Genomic DNA, 6172 nt, shown 5'->3' with positions numbered 1-6172 from the left:
CATATTCAACTCACCCTGTGTCCTCTGTCTATCTATCTATCTATCTATCTATCTATCTATATCTATATCTATATCCGTACATATATATATATATATTCTCTCCAACTACCCTAATACTGAGAAAGGTCTCATGAATTACACACATCATCTTTCCATGTAGGAATGTAAACAAAACAGTTCAACTTTAGTAAGTCCCTTGTGATTTCTCTTTCTTGTTTACCTTTTCATGCTTCTCTTGATTCTTATGTTTGAAAGCCAAATTTTCCATTCAGCTCTGGTCTTTTCACTGAGAAAGGTTGAAAGTCCTCTATTTTATTGAAAATCCATATTTTGCCTTAGAGCATTATACTCAGTTTTATTGGGTAGGTGATTCTTGGTTTTAATCCTAGTTCCTTTGACCTCCAGAATATCATATTCCAAGGCCTTTGATCCCTTAATGTAGAAGCTGCTAGATCTTGTGTTATCCTGATTGTGTTTCCACAATACTCAAATTGTTTCTTTCTGGCTGCTTGCAGTATTTTCTCTTTGACCTGAGAACTCTGGAATTCAACTACAATACTCCTAGGAGTTTTCTTTTTGGGATCTTTTTCAAGAGGTGACTGGTAGATTCTTCCAATTTCTATTTTACCCTCTGATTCTAGAATATCAAGGCAGTTTTCCTTGATCATTTTTTGAAAGATGATGTCTAGGCTCTTTTTTTGATCATGGCTTTCAAGGCATTCTTCTCCTCATTGGCTTTTTTGGAGCCCTTTTGACATTTGGAGCTCTTTTGTCTTTTGGGTTAGTCTATTTTTTAAGGTGTTATTTTCTTCAGTATTTTTTGGGTCTCCTTCAGCAAGTTGTTGACTTGTTTTTCATGGTTTTCTTGCATCTCTCTCATCTCTCTTCCCAATTTTTCCTCTACTTCTCTAACTTGCTTTTCCAAATCCTTTTTGAGCTCTTCCATGGCCTGAGACCAAATCGTATTTTTTCTTGGAGGCTTTTGATGTAGACTCTTTGACTTTGTTGACTTCTTCTGGCTGTATGTTTTGATCTTCTTTGTCACCAAAAAAAAAGATTCTAGAGTCTGAGTCTGGGTCTGAGTCTCCATCCTTTTTTGCTGCCCGGCCATGTTCCCAGCCAACTACTTGACCTTTGAGCTTTCTGTCAGGGTATGACTGCTTGTAGAGCAGAGAGTGCATTGTCCTAAGCTTTAAGGGCTGCACTGCTGTTTTCAGAGCTACTTCTACTCCACTGTCACTGCAAGCTCTGCTACAGCAGCACTCCTCCTCCCCGAAGAACCACCAACCAGGATTGCGACCCAGATCCAAGCCGGGCAAAGCAAGCCCTGCACTCCCTCTCTGGTCTGCTGCTTGATTTTTCCACCATGTGAGCCTGGGACTCCAGAAGCAGCTGATGCTGAAGCTCTGGAAGCAGCCACAGGAGCTTCCTGCTACTGCTGCCACCACCACCACACCACCTTCACTACCCCCAAGGCTGGGGTTGGGCCACTTTCTAACTCTAGCAATTTTCCCACTAACCTGCTCTGTGGTCTTTGGCGTTTGTGGGTTGAGAAGTCTGGTAACTGCCACAGCTCAATGCCTGGTCTGGTCTGTCCCTGTGCGGCTCACACTGGCCTGCGCTCTGTTCCTAGCACCATGTGATAGACCCTTCCCGGTGACCATCCTGGCTGTCCTGGCCTGGAGACCTGCTTCCCTCTGCTATTTCGTGGGTTCCAGAGCTCTAGAATTTGTTCAGAACCATTTTTTACAGGTGTTTGGAGGGATTTGGGGGAGAGCTTAAGTAAGTCTCTGCTTTTCAGCCACCATCTTGGCTCCCATAACAATGCATATTAACAGCTCTCAGGGAAAGAGATGGGAAGAGATTCTGGGAAATTTAGTTGATATAAAAACAAAAGATATCAATAATTTTTTTAAAGATGAGTCCTTGCTTTCGTGGGAAGCTTGTGGTCACTAAAAGAGCTTCACAATTTCCTGAAGGCAATCCAGCCCACTCACCTCTTCTTGTACATCTCTACATCCAACTCATTGTCCATCTGTACTGTCAGTCTCAAGCATACATACATAATGGTAAACAAGGTATATAGAATGTCCATCCAAATATATGTTGAAATCTGACCACATCAAAGAAGCTGCTGTGTTCTATCAGCAAAGCATAATTACAGTAGCTCAAAACGAATGTGAGATGCACAAATTTAGAGACATCTCCACTCCAAATGTTCATATGGACTATTTGTGCCTGACCTGTGGTAGAGCTTTCCAAGCCCATATTAATCTGATCAACCATAGTTGGACACAATGTACTTGACTCCAACATACTGATATAACTTTGGTCTTCTCTGAGCATAAAAGACAACAACCAATGTTGAAATCTAGGCAATAGACATTTTTCACTTATTTGGTCTTTCCTGTGTAGATGATCAAGCCAAACTCTTTTGAGTGATTGGAAATTTCTTCTAAAACAGTGCACATTGTTCTGGTGTTTGGAGCAATCAGCGCAATGTCTGCTACAGTCAGGAGCATCTAAAGGACCTCATCATCAAGGCCCCTCTAGTTTGTACTCTGGGTTGGATCTCCTCCAACAAAGTGGGATATATCTTCTATGGTTTTTGTCCATGTTTCCCCAAAAGTTTGCCATAGGAAGGGGAGGGGGTTCAAACTATCTGCTTTTCTCATCTTTGTCCTCTTTAGTCTCTTTTCTACATCCCATGTCCCTCAGGGACTATGGACGTAGAATCCAAATGTGGTGCTTCCACTGTCCCTGATGGAGAAACAATTTATTATAATAATTTTTTTACAAATCTTTTCCATTTTCCTTCTGTCTGTTGTCTTACTTCCATTTCCATCCTTAAATGCCCTTTGGGATGTCTTTGTTTAGTTGGATGTCTTGCCAAACATTCTTTAAACTGGTTTTACCCTCCACTGCTTCTCTGTCTTATGAGACAATACTTCTCCTAACTGCCAGTCATCCTTCTTCATAAGATTTTACAAATAATTTTATATTCTGGCCCTATGTTGCCTTTGGCAGCTATCTCTACATTTGGCAAGTACGTCAGATGTTTGCTGACTAAGGTACTTTCTGGGTTTTTTCAGTCTCATTGTTGTAACAATTAATTTTCTTTGGTTAAACTTTTCCATAAAATTATTATAATCTGTGTCAATGTCATTTCTGTTACCCATTTTACATTTTGATTACAAATTACTTCTTTAAATTGTACCTCATGCATTTTTTTGTTTTTATCCTTTATCCTTGCTTTTTACTATGATCTCAGTTCTGAGAAGTTAATAGTCTGAATGTAATCAGCTAATTCAAGGATATCTCCCAAATCAATGGTTAGCATTTTTCTGTCTGTCTAAATATAATTCATTTCATTGCTATGTTATTCGGTGTACACCATGTCCAGTTCCTACCAATTCTCAAAGAATATATTTGTAATATAAATGCATGAGTTTTTGTGTAACCTCCAAATCTTACTTCTTTCATTCCTTCTTCCTGAATCATGATTTCACATATATTTCTCCCCATCCTCACCCTTTCACACCTTCCCATTGAAATCACACAGTATCATAGCATACGATGATTTTATTTGAAGGGCTTTATCAATTTCTTCATATGGTTTCTCTACCTCTTAATTTTTGGTAATTGATATTGTACATAAAGTGCTTATTTTCATGGTGTTCTTTTTGCAAATACTCATCACTAGTAGTTCAATATATAATAACCAAATATCTCATGAAATAATATTTCTTATTGCCTTTGGGCAGATAATAAAACCTTCCCTGCTAACTCCTTTCTCTGCCTTTCTAAGGAATAACTGTGAGTCAATCTTCCATTTAATTCTAACTTCCTCCTTCTTCTGGTTTTGTTGATAGAAAAAATATTAAGATCGACAATATCTCCAGCAGTACACCCACTCCTTGGCTACTGGGCAAAGATCTTACATTTAGAGTATCGATAGTGAAATTAAAATTTATACTCAAAAGGCCAAGTTAATCTGTGATCTCATTCATCCAGGTATTCCCTCTCATGATACAGAATACAAGCTGTCCATGCCCACTCATTCTTGGTGGCTTTTGTCCATGTTTTCTCACAATTTTTTTTAACACAGGGAGAGTCTCCCCAATATGCTACAGACCTTTCTCATTTTTTCCTGACATTGCAAAGATTGCAGTAGAGCACTTTATCTATGTATCTGTCATTATCAGTCCTGTTAAGTGACTAGCCTATCTTTTCTTCTTATAATACAATTTCTGGATAATGTCCTTTACTTCTGTTCTTTTTTGAAATTCCTCATTGGGTATATGTTATATGTTATATAGCCTGCTCACCACTACCCTTTCCATTGCCTATATATATGATACTCATCTTTAGTTCTTTGGAGTCAGTGATGCTCCATGTCTCACTTCCATAGCAATCCTGGTAAAATGTTTATATTGAAAAGATGGACCTTTGCTTTCATGGGAAGCTTAGGGTTAATAAAGGAACTTTACAATTTCCCCAAAACTATCTAGCTTTGTCAATCACTCATTGTATATCACTCATGTCTTTTTAGGATGTCCATCCAAATGCATGTTTGAAATCTAGACGACAGACTTTTTTTATCCACTTGGTCTTTCCTGTGTGGATAGATAGATAGACCAAATTCCTTTGAATGACTACAGTTCTTAGGAGAATGTCTTCTGCAAACAGGAACATTTGGAAGACCTCACCATCCACAAGAAATCCCTCACTAACTTGAAATTTTTATTGGCTATCATCCATCATAATGACAGATACCTTGGTTTCTGTCATACATCTTCCAGTTTTATGCTTTGCTTAATTTTTATTGGCAAAGGTATAACTGAACAGGATTATTTCTATTTTGACTTCTTCAAAGGAGTCTTGTATGACCCAGATGTATGGATGGGAGACACATTCCCATAAAAGAGCTCATAAGGCAGTATTTTGTTCTCCTAATTTAGCTTTTCCATACCAAATAAACAATAAGCACAATGGGATCTCATATTATCTATATCTTTTAATTCATTATGACATGGTAAAGCTGTGGCCCATTGTGGAATATTGTTGGCAAAAGTCTTCTTGTTCTCTACTGATACCTTTATCAAAGATGCCCTCAATTAATGTATAGATGATTCTTGTGAGGATTTTTTTTGGTAGATGAAAGATGAGTAATATAGATTGATAATTATTACATAAGGTATAAAATTTTATCTACACTTTTGGCATTTTCTCCTTAAGTTGCTTTGTATCTTGATCTTTTGATGGTCTCACAATTGTGTTGCTTCCAGCATGGGTGCCTTTTGTATTACTTGGTCCAGTTCAACTGCTTTCCCCAAATAACAATATTAGATATTTTTTCTATTTTGTTCAATACTGTTTTTACAATGTTCTGAAAGCAATAATAGGTCATATAGCTATACCATTACACAATTTACAAAGTGTTTTTCTCATTAAAATCCTTTAAAATTGTTCAAGGAGAAAAAATGGCCTCTGATACTAATCTGGGCTGGAAAAACTCCTGGGAACACTGGTGTAGTAAATCAAAATTCTTTCATTGATAATTAGGAATAGATTTAATGGGAACAACAGTTGAGAGATGAGTTAGCTAGTGTGGAAGACTTGGAAATGTGGTTGCTGCTTTTCCTGATTGGAAGATCATCCTAAAGGAGTCATGCTGCAGACTCCAGCATGTTGCCTCTAGTTGCCTTTTCTTTCTCTCTCCTTTTCCCCCTTCCTCCGCCTTCCTGTCTTTTTATCTTCCTTCTTGTCTTCCTTCCTGTTTTCCTGTCTTCTTGTCTTCCTTCCTTCCTTCCTCCTTCCCTCCCTTCTTTCCTTCCTTCCTTCCTTCCTTCCTTCTTTCCTCTTTCATCCTCTCTTTCTCCCTTCCTTCCTTCCTCTCTTCCTACTTTTCTTCCTTCCCTCCCTCCCCTTCAGAGAGGAGTGAGAGTGTAATGGAGATAGTTAATGCCTTCTCTCTGATAAGCTGTAAGCAAGCTAGTTAAAGGATGGAGCTAAGCCATATGCAAGGCTTTTTTACTTGGAAGGAAAATGTTGCTTTAAAGCCTTGAACAAGGAAGAATAAATGAGAATGTTTCTGATGCTAATACTAATGATAATAGCTTGCCTATTTAGTGCTTTAAGAATTATAAAATGCTTTATCTTAATAACTCTG

This window comes from Trichosurus vulpecula, chromosome 4 (assembly GCF_011100635.1).
Source record: "Trichosurus vulpecula isolate mTriVul1 chromosome 4, mTriVul1.pri, whole genome shotgun sequence".
Taxonomy (NCBI): Eukaryota; Metazoa; Chordata; class Mammalia; order Diprotodontia; family Phalangeridae; genus Trichosurus; species Trichosurus vulpecula.
Note: the sequence above shows the minus strand (reverse complement) of the source record.